Genomic DNA, 11,707 nt, shown 5'->3' with positions numbered 1-11,707 from the left:
ATTATTTTTTTTTTTCAAATGAAGCATGCCTGGATCAAAACTTTGTTTTCATACAAAACGTGACTTGTTTAAAATTTTGTTTTCATATAAAACATGAATTCATCGAAATTTTATTTTCATATAAAACATGAATTCATCTAAATTTTGTTTTCATATAAAACATGACTAGATCAAAATTTTGTTTTCATATGAAACATGGCTTGATCAAAATTTTGTTTTCACATAAAACAAGATCTCATCTAAATTTTGTTTTCATATAGGACGTCTTGATCAAAATTTTATTTTCAACATGACTTGATCAAAGTTTTTTTTTATATAAAACATGACTTTCTCAAATAAAAAAATTTCATATAAAACATGACATGGTCAAAAAATTTCCTTTAAAACATGATCAAAAATTTTTTTCATATAAAACATGACTTGATGAAGATTTTGTTTTCGTATAAAACATGATCAAACTTTCGTTTTCATATAAAACATGACTTGATGAAAATTTTGTTTTCGTATAAAACATGACTTAATCAAATTTTGTTTTCATATGAAACATGACTTGATCAAATTTCTTTTCGTATAAAACATGATTTGATGAAAATTTTTTCATATAAAACATGACTAATCAAAATTTTGTTTTCATAGAAAAGATGACTTGATCAAAATTTTGTTTTTATATAAAGCATGACTTAATGAAAATTTTGTTTTCACATAAAACATGACTTTATAAAAAAATTCATATAAAACATGACTTGATCAAAATTGTGTTTTCTTATAAAACAAGACTTGATAAAAATTTTGTTTTCATATAAAACATTATTTGATCAAAATTCTGTCTCCATATAAAACATGACTTGATCAAAATTTTGTTTGCATATAAAACATGACTTCTAAATATCCTGTTTTCATTACGGAATATTCGTGCTAACTCCCACAACGGTTAGAGAGGATAATTCCTTCACTGAAAAACACCTGGCTCATCGAGAGAGAGAGAGAGAGAGAGAGAGAGAGGAGGGCGGATGACAAGGTTAAAACTTACGAGTATTTATTTTTGCAATTGTTATAGGTTTCATTTTAATTTCACCAACATTACAAAAATACATTTTCAAAAGCCACTCCTAGATTTTGGTTGGCAGTTTGGGCTCTCACTTAGGCTATGAAGTGTAAATAATTCATATTTCTGATTTTCATTTCGTGCATGCACGTTTGGCTGCGTCCAGTAGGAATAAATACATCCTATTTCGAATTCTTTTATCTCTCTTTCTCTCTTTGTCTCCTCTGGGCTTATTTTATATTTGAAGTGTATCTCTCTCTCTCTCTCTCTCTCTCTCTCTCTCTCTCTCTCTCTCTCTCTCTCTCTCTCTCGCCTCTGGGCTTATTTTATATTTGAGGTGTATCTCTCTCTCTCTCTCTCTCTCTCTCTCTCTCTCTCTCTCTCTCTCTCTCTCTCTGGCCTCATTGCATATCTGAAGTGTGTATTGAATATATTCCTTGTGTTGAAATTTGCATTCACTTGCTTGTGGTGTTGACTTACAGTCTCAATTCTTATGCCATTATGTGTATGTATGGTCTCATACACACACACGCACACACACACACACACACATACCAAGACTTACTCGTTGTTTGTTTGTGAACGTGATCAGATTTTTTATATTTTTTATTTTCCCTTTTTGTGTGCAAGTTTGCGCTAACAGGTGGAATCAAATCAAATGTATTCGCTTTTGTAGATAATCCTTTCGGGATTTAGAGCCTTTGAGGTAATGTTTCATGGGGTATTTGGTTTTGTAGCAAATCCCCGATGTAAACAATTCAATATATTAAAAATCCAACAGCGTTTCAGTCAGGTATTTCACATACAGCTTATGATTTTATATTTCTGTACATCCAAAGCCCTTTACTCGTGACCATGCAAGCATGTAATTTTCCTTTTTTGCATAAAACTTGAATATAATGTTGTTATTCTAAAGAATATTTCTTCATACGAAAACTATCTTTTGTACAGTTTAGCTTTTAAGATTTTCACTCTCCAGTACTCGGCAAAGGTCCCTACGGGTTTATGAAATATACTGAAATACCTTTTCAATATTCTCTCCCACAACAGGCGGTGAGATCTCGGCCTCAACAGCAAAGGATTGAAGAGGAATTTACAGCGGGAAGGAAATTGACTTGTGTTCGGTGGAACGCTGCACAAAAGGCTTTCCCTTGAGGTAAAATTGATGTTCGGTGGGTTTATGTAGTTACTTACGGCTTGGGGCTTTTTCATATCTACTCCTAATGTACTACTGCTACTACACTTATAAGTAGAAGGATTATAATTATTAAAGTAATTTAACCAGACCACTCATATAAGTAGAAGGAAAAAAAGGAATGTCACCTAAACGTGATAAAAAAAAAATGAATAAAAAGTCGATAGTAATTTTCGGTCATATATAGTATATACAGCAGTAGCAACAGTATTAGTAATAGTGATATTATTATTAATTAGTGATATCATAATTAGTAGTAGTAGTAGTAGTAGTATATTCATTATTAATATTACAGTATATTAATAGTATATTATGAATAATATATTCATTATGAATGGTAATTAATAAAGAATTTAAATGTGTTTGCACATGCGTTTTCAAAAATACATTTAGGAAATCTACCTACTTGTATTGTCTAATGATGCATTTCATGATACGTCATATATTACTTTGAATTCAGTTACCAGCTAATTAACGTAATACTTTTAGAACGGGAATATGTTTTGGACGTTCCTGAGTCCTGCAAAGGTCTGTTGCGTTATATAATTTTTTCTTCAACTAAATTTATAGCAGAACAGAATTTAAAATGTGCCATCAGCAGACAGGGGATAATTTGTATTAGTGTTTTCACGTGGAATATTGAAATAATGAATATCAAAATAGAAGTCAGATTCGTTTTTCAAAATTCTTATTTTTTTTTTTTTTTTTTATCTCAGAAGGGATGCAAATGGTTTCGAATTACAGAAATGAAAATTAGGAGAGGAGTCAGTGGTAACATTCCTATATTTTCACTTTTAGTTGTTTAATATTATCAGATTGAGCAGTGAGAGCTGTATATTAAAAGAAAAGAGAATTTTTTTTCATAGATAGACAGTCAAACTGAAAACGAGGTGTTGAAACCTTTATGTTCGGGTGACATAAATATTCTAATATATATATATATATATATATATATATATATATATATATATATAAATAATCAAATTGAAAATGAGGTGTTGGTACCTTTATGTCTGGGTGACATAAAGGTTCCGATAATTTGCTGTGTATAGACAATCAAATTTAAAACGAGGTGTTGGAACCTTTATGTTTGGGTGACATAAAGGTTCCAATAATATAGGCAACCAAATTGAAAACGAAGTGTTGGAACCTTTATGTCTGGGTGACATAAAGGTTCCAATAATATAGACAATCAAATTGAAAACGAGGTGTTGGAGTCTTTATGTCTGGGTGACACAAAGTTTCCAATAATATAGACAATCAAATTGAAAACGAGGAGTTGGAACCTTTATGTCTGGGTGACAGAAAGGTTCCAGAACTATGGGTGAAAAGACAAATTGTTCCATTGTATAATGGTAAAAGTGACAACGGGAACAGTAAGAATTATAAGGTTGTAACATTACTTCGGATCCTCCTGATTGTAACTTTCAGGATTTTTGATTGATTATTTACAACGGAACGATTGGTGGGGTGAGGACAGCGTGGGTTTAGCCAAAGGAGAATTTGCGTAGAGTCATTGACTTGGAAAAAAAATTATAAAAATTACTAACAAAGATGCATTTTATATTTGTGGTTTAATATTTGTGAATATTACAGATATATGTTGTGTGTATCTGTATATGTATATGTGTATGTATATATATATATACATATATATATATATATATATATATATATATATATATATATATATATATATATATATATATATACATACATACATACATATAGATACACACACACACACACATATATATATATATATATATATATATATATATAATTTTCATTATCCTCGAACAAAAATCACTATGTCTAAGAAGATCAGGCGTAAAAGACCTTATATTAAGGTCATGTCATCAGAATATGTGACTCACCTTTGACCTCTCGGGTATTGCAAGTACACAAGGGTCGCTAAAAGGTCCCCGATTTGCAGGCAGCGTGAGGCCGAAAGAATTCACTGAAGTTTTAAATGAGAGAGAGAGAGAGACGTGAGCATCCTTAATAGATTTCTTTATGAGGTCGGTGAAATACGTGTTTTTTTATTTTAGCAATTCAAATACTGCTACTGCTACTAATACTGCTTATAATAATAACTGTATTTTCATTTAGGTTTCTCACAGTATTGGAAATCTATTAAAAGCTTTTTTTTTTTTGTGCTGGAAACGAAAGTGCTTAAAAAATGAAAAGTACAACAGGAGGGTACTTTCGACACTTGTCACCGGCTATTGAAACCCGAATTCGTACAAATCTTTGTATAGTTTTCTTTTAAAAACAGTGTTGACGATTCTGAGACTTTTCATTCGGTGCTGGCGAATTCAGAAAATTAATAAAAGTGTCGTGTACCGTTATTAAATTATACGCATGATAATAAAAGATGCAAAAGGATGTCTGAAGTCGATGCAGTCGTGACCCGACCGTGTGAAGTCAAGAAGGTGTCTTGAGTGTGGAAGGTAGAAGTTAGGAGGAGCTGAATTGTAGGGAGTGGAAAGAGTTAGTGAAAGTCTGAGTGCTTCTAGAAGTGTATGCTGAGGACGTAAAGAAACGCTGCTAAAAGCTTGTGGAATGGAAGACACTTAGGGTTGATGGAATTACAAGTGAGATGCTGTGGTACAGTGGTGAAAGTGAGATTGATTGAATGTCCAGGGACTGTAAGGTATGTTTGGATGTGGGAAAGGCTCCGGAGGAACAATTGCACCACCGTACGAAGATCAAGGTGATGCAGGTGACTGTAAGAATTACAAAGGCATTGGTTTCTTAGTACATTAGGGAATTTGTACAGTAGGATTTTGACTGAAAAGGCAAAACAAATGGCAAAGGATTAATAAGGAAAAAATCGGTGTGGTTGTAGACATACAAGAAGGTTTCTTAGCACACTGGTTTCTTAGTACATTGGTTTTTTAGTACATTAGGGAATTTGTACGGTAGACTTTTGACTGAGAAGGCAAAACAAATAGCAAAGGATTAATAAGGAAAAAATCGCTGTGGTTGTAGACATAGAAGAAGGTTTCTTAGTACATTAGGGAATTTTTGCAGCAGGATTTTCACTGAAAAGGGAAGACAAATGGCAAGGGATTAATAAGGAAAAAACCACTGTGGTTGTAGACATAGAAGAAGGTGTTCTTATCAAGTCATTCATGTGGAAGAGTTATTTGACAGGTTTGAAAGTAAAGGAAAATGTCTACATGTAGCAGACATGAACAAAATAAAAGATAATTTGTTGGGAGTTATTAAAAGTATTTATATAGACTCAAGGTATGATTTAAAGTGTCTGGAAGGGAAGAGATTCTGGTCTGGTGTAAAAATGGTTCCGAGACAAGGGCGTGTCCTGTCTCCTGTGATGACGTAACTTTATGAGTGGAGTGAAGGGGGGAAAGTCGGCGAAAGAAAATTAAACGTCGGCTCAGAGTATTCGATAAGGAAAGGGGTATAGTTACTGGAGTGTGAAATGGTTTCTTCTTAGTTTCAAGAATGGAAAGGACCTAATGTTTTAATTTGCACCTTCTTGCGGCCATGAATGAATTAGTTCACAGTTCTGGAAAATAAATATTTACACCAATTTTCATATCATTCCTGCGCAGTCGTTTTCCTTTAGCACTGGTCTTAATTGCTCAGTACAGAACCCTTCCCTTCCTCTCTCTCTCTCTCTCTCTCTCTCTCTCTCTCTCTCTCTCTCTCTCTCCTCCAAGATTCCTAGGATTGCTTGTTTTCAGTCTAGATGTCTGTTCTTTTGCTTGTGTCTCTCATGCGTGTATCAGTACTCTCTCTCTCTCTCTCTCTCTCTCTCTCTCTCTCTCTCTCTCTCTCTCTCTCTCTCTCTCTCTCTCTCAGATTTCTAGGATTGCTTGTTATTAGTGTAGATGGCTGTTCGTTTGCTTGTGTCTGTCATACGTTTATAGATATTCTCTCTCTCTCTCTCTCTCTCTCTCTCTCTCTCTCTCTCTCTCTCTCTCTCTCTCTCTCTCTCTCAAGATTCCTACGGTTGCTTGTTTTTAGCCTAGATGTCTGTTCCTGTGCTTGTGTCTCTCATGCGTGTACAAATATTAGCCTTTCTCTCTCTCTCTCTCTCTCTCTCTCTCTCTCTCTCTCTCTCTCTCTCTCTCTCTCTCTCTCTCTCTCTCCAGCAAAGCAGACTGCCACGATGACCAATAAAAGATCAAATTATGACAAACTGCCTCCCTTCGAAACACTAATCACCGCATAATGTCTACCAGCGGAGAGCCAAATTAGGGCGTAATTCCCGTCTACGTTCCATAATGTGAAAGACGACCTAGTTAAGGGTCTTCTAAGTGAAGAGGAAAGGTTTTGTACATTGAGCTGTTGTTCAAATCGTCCCAGATTGCGGTTATTTCGTTCTGGTTTATAGATAACATTCACTGCAGGGGATAGGAGCAAGTGATCTTTTAAGGGACCGATAAATGTAGTTGATAGTTTCAGGTGGTAATTATTATTATTATTATTATTATTATTGTAAAATTAGGAAAAAGACCTTCTTTAATACAGGTTTTGTTCAACAAAATGGCAGTTTCAACAGCATTTGGTTTATATAGTAAACGCTCAATTCTTATTAATTGTTTTTCTTGCGCTGGAATGGTTGCAATTAATTGCGTAAGAAAAGCAATTGAGAAGACGAATTGAGCGTTTACTATATAAAATAAATGCTGTTGAAACTGCCATTTTGTTTAACAAAACCTGTATTATTATTATTATTATTATTATTATTATTATTATTATTATTATTATTATTATTATTGTTGTTGTTGTTGTTGTGGTGGTGGTGGTGGTGGTTGTTAGTGGTGGTGTTGCTGCTGTTATTGCATTTATTATTATTATTATTATTGGCCAGTTGCTGACCAAAATCGCTGAGCCTGAAAAGCGGATTATAAGGAAAATGGAAAAGATCCTGTTTAAGATAAATTCTCATAATACAGCCATCCTTTTCAACAAGACCTGTTTAAGAGAGGGTCTGTTTCCTTCATATTATTATTATTATTATTATTATTATTATTATTATTATTATTATTATTATTACTTCTGAGTAAGACCCGCTTTGAGGCAAACTTCGTTCAGAAGAATAGCACTGTATGCCATTATTATTATTATTATTATTATTATTATTATTATTATTATTATTATTATTATTATTCTGAATAAGACCCGCTTTGAGGCAAACTTCGTTCAAAAGAATAGCACTGTATGCCATTATTATTATTATTATTATTATTATTATTATTATTATTATTATTATTATTATTATTATTCGTTTCAGTTCTTGTTATTATTATAACGTTCCTTTTACTCTTAGTTCTCATATTATCATAATCACTAAGTATTATAACGAATTCTTTTCTTGTCACTCTACCAAAATCACAGGGATACATCTCACCATTTTCAAATTCACAATCATTATTGCACTTCTAAAATCTCAGCGGTAGGCAAATTCGGTCTGAGTTGGAACACCTTAGCAAATAAAACATCTTTTTCGAATTGAGGCACGAGTGTTTCTCTGTTTGCAGGGCAAACTGGGACTGAGGAAAAAGCCACTTTGCTTAGCAGATTATGTTTAGAATTTTAGACCTTGTACAGAGGAAAAGAACTGATATGTGTTTCTCTCTCTCTCTCGTATATATATATATATATATATATATATATATATATATATATATATATATATATATATATATATATATATATATATATATATATCTCTCGAAAATTAAATTATCTTTACCGGCTGGTCATTTGCTTCCGTCTCTCATGTGTTTATAAATATTCTCTCTCTCTCTCTCTCTCTCTCTCTCTCTCTCTCTCTCTCTCTCTCTCTCTCTCTCTCTCTCTCTCTTTGTATCCTCTTGAAAATAGTTATTTTACCTACGTTAAATACTCTCTCTCTCTCTCTCTCTCTCTCTCTCTCTCTCTCTCTCTCTCTCTCTCTCTCATATCTGTTTTACCGCAGCTGGCGACTCGAAATGACCCGTCAGAAAAAAAAAAGCGAAAATAAGCAAACGAAGCCATTTTCGTGGGGCCTTTTCCGAAACGATCAGTTATAAAGTTACATTAGCGGGAGGACAGCTTTGTTTTTATAAGGTTGGGTGGGGTCCTTGGGAAGTGGGTAGGATTCGTAGGACTGTTCTCACCTGTGCACTAACTCAGGTAGAAACCTGTTCCCATGGGCGTTCACACCTCTACGCAGGACTTCTCTGATGCACGTAGCCTAGCCGGGCGAGAGAGAGAGAGAGAGAGAGAGAGAGAGAGAGAGAGAGAGAGAGAGAGAGAGAGAGAGAGAATATTTATAAACGCATGAGAGACGCAAACAAAACGACAGACCGACAGACATATAGACAGAAAACAAGCAATCGTAGAAATCTTGGAAGGAGAGAGAGAGAGAGAGAGAGAGAGAGAGAGAGAGAGAGAGAGAGAGAGAGAGAGAGAGAGAGAGAGAGAATATTTCTAAACACTTGAGAGACACAAACAAACGTACAGACGTATAGGCAGAAAAAGAGCAATCGTAGAAATCTTGGAGAGAGAGAGAGAGAGAGAGAGAGAGAGAGAGAGAGAGAGAGAGAGAGAAGATAATATTTATAAAGACTCGAGAGATACGAACAAACAAACGGGAGGTAAAAGTACCTGATTTTTTTTAACAGGATACGAGAGAGAGAGAGAGAGAGAGAGAGAGAGAGAGAGAGAATACGTATACATACACGAGTTACACTAGCAAACGAACGGGCAGTATAAGTATATACCTGATTTTTTCCAACAGAAATACGAGAGAGAGAGAGAGAGAGAGAGAAAATAGTTATAAAGCACTCGATAGACCCGAGCAAACGAACGGGCGGTAAAAGTACCTGATTTTTTTTAACAGAATACGAGAGAGAGAGAGAGAGAGAGAGAGAGAGAGAGAGAGAGAGAGAGAGAGAGAGAGAGAGCGACCACACACAATGTACCCTTTCGAAAAACAAAAATTGTTTTGCTGCCCCGTTGACATATTCATTTGCAGGACCTTCTCTTTTTTTTTCCCCCCTGCCCTGAGACGCGGCATGTTTGCCAGTAAATTAATTTCCATGTAAGGTTTGCTGAATTTCCTTCTGAGCTGTCGCCACTCGGTTTTATTGTCGGGTAATTCAAAGTTATGTCTTGGATACTTAGAACTTAATTTTTTTTTTGACACGATGCTGGATACAGTGGCTGTAAAACCATCTCTTTGTGGGGGAGGAAAGAAAGATAAGGAAATTTGTAGGAAAGATTTTAATGGAATTAGCAAATTGGAGAGCTCGTGGTCTGAAGTAATTGGTATGAAGAATTTATGAAGCTGGTAAATTTTTATGTTCGCAATTTCCATTCATTATATGTGTACATCAGGAGTTAGAAAGTGGTGTCGTCATAATGTTAAGAATTTCTCGAGAATAAAAGAAAACAGGTAAAAAATGCGCCAAAGAAACTTCGGCGCAGACGAGTTATCTGTACAGCGTATAATCAAGGCCACCGAAAACAGATCTTATCTTCTGGTGGTCTCGGTATAATGCTGTATGAGCCGCGGCCCATGAAACTCTCAGCCGGCCGTGGTGGCCTGTCTTATATCGTTGCCAGAGGCACGATCATAGCCAACTTTAACCCTAAATCAAATGTAATTTGGTATGTTTGAGGATTGGAGGGTGGATGATCAACATACCAATTTGCAGCCCTCTAGCCTCAGTAAATTTTTAAGACATGAGGGCTAACAGAAAAAGTGCGGACGGACAGACAAAACCGGCACAATAGTTTTCTGTACAGAAAAGTAAAATCTGTGAAATAAGCAAAAGAAAGATTTCAGATGGTGGACTAGAATAAGATAAAAATTGTGGAGCGAATGCACAGTAGGGTGTCAGGGCCACTGTAGTCCTAGTAGGAATTTTTGTAGTAGGCTCTTCAGGGGGAATATAACCTAATCAGACTTACCTTTACCTAACCTAACCTTGGAGTACGTGTCCTAACTGGGGGGGGGCTCTGGAACACCCTCCCCCAAGCAATTCATGGTCCTCCTACTCTGCATACTCCCCAAAAATTTGAAATATTCAAAGGGAAGAGTCCATTTGGCTGAGTAGAATTAAGCCTAAGATGGAAGCTGTTTCTTAATCACTGGTGAAACATAAACTACGGTTTAGTTCTCTCAGGGTGAGCAATGTGAAGAATCTTTCTATGCTTGGGTAGATAAGTTCTGTATGAAATAAAGAAAATTAGAAGCCCTCTAAAGTTCAACCTGTTTTTTAGAGGCAGATTTAGGATATAAATTACGATATCCATCAAAATTATTATGTACCCCAGAGTGTCTTTGGAAAATGAAGACTGATATGTGCTTTTATTTCTAATTTCTTATTATGTTATAAAGGATGAAAACGAACAATATTTTGTTATTTCTATTCTCGGATTATATATAGATCTATTTAGTGACATCACAATATTAAATATGACTGGGGATGCTGGTTTAACGAGGACTTATGAATCAAATAAAGATTATCTACTCTGAGTGGAATTTTTGCAAATAAGAGGAAAGGAGAAGAGGAAGTCTGTAGGTAGTCGCTATTAGAGGCAGAGGAAGAAGTTGTTAAAAGCATTTTCCTGAGAGACATCAGAAGAGATAAGGTCAGTGGTAAAAGCTTTCGGTGACCTCCCATCCAAGTTCAGTCACATCAGGTCATCTTCTCTCTGGAACTTTGTGGTATATTTAACCATCAGCTTGTTGGCGAGCGCTACGCGTGCTGGAACCCGGGGCTGCTGTCTCCCCTACCCCTCCGATCCCCTACCTAGCCCGCCACCACCCTGGGACGGGCAAACAGATTTGCAGGAGGTAGGTGGATGTCTCTCCTACCCTCCCGTTCCCCTACCTAGCCCGCCACCACCCCGGGGCGGACAAACAGATTTGCAGGGTGTGTGTGGCTGTGTCATGTCTCCCCTACTGTCACCCGGTGGAGGACAAACAAGATCGGATCCTCTCGGATTTTATTATTATAGATTGCTCTGAATTCTCTAGAGCTTTAAGCTTAAACGTAGCGAGAGTCTCTTTAGCCAAACTCCAGTCCTGTAGTTTTAATCCCTCCGTCCGTAAACCCCGTTTCTATCTTGCCGTTAGACTGGTCTATTTTTCTTGTAGTTGATGGTGGTATGTTTTTTTTTTTTCCTTGCCTGTGGTGATTCCTGTTAGTGTTCTTTTCTCTCTCTCCCCCTAACCTTTCCTTTCTTTTGATCAGTGACCCATTCAGAACCTCTGGACCTGTCCATTTGTATCCTGATAACTCTGCTTTTCAAAAACGTTGTTTCTCTTTTCTGCCCTCTGCGGAATCTGTGTATTTTTATAATTTATGATGTGATGTGACGTGATTAATTTGGGCTTCATGCTAATGCCCAACCGATTTGGACAGAATGGAGTAATCTCCTTCCTGTCTCTTTAATTAAAAAAAGAATTTGCACAATAATGTGTAAAGAATTAGGAA

General features: G+C 35.7%; 1 long non-coding RNA gene across 1 annotated transcript in view; it reads left to right on the top strand.

The window, feature by feature from the left end:
* The first annotated feature begins 2,093 nt into the window (after positions 1 to 2,093).
* LOC136844676 (uncharacterized) overlaps positions 2,094 to 11,707 on the top strand; it is a 182,716-nt gene continuing 173,102 nt past the window's right edge. Inside the window, exon 1 of the long non-coding RNA XR_010854963.1 lies at positions 2,094 to 2,201. This is a non-coding gene — a long non-coding RNA (uncharacterized lncRNA). The remainder of the gene's footprint in view (positions 2,202 to 11,707) is intronic.

Source organism: Macrobrachium rosenbergii, chromosome 13 (genome assembly GCF_040412425.1).
Source record: "Macrobrachium rosenbergii isolate ZJJX-2024 chromosome 13, ASM4041242v1, whole genome shotgun sequence".
NCBI classification, from domain to species: Eukaryota; Metazoa; Arthropoda; class Malacostraca; order Decapoda; family Palaemonidae; genus Macrobrachium; species Macrobrachium rosenbergii.
This window is presented reverse-complemented; position numbering and strand designations above follow the sequence as displayed.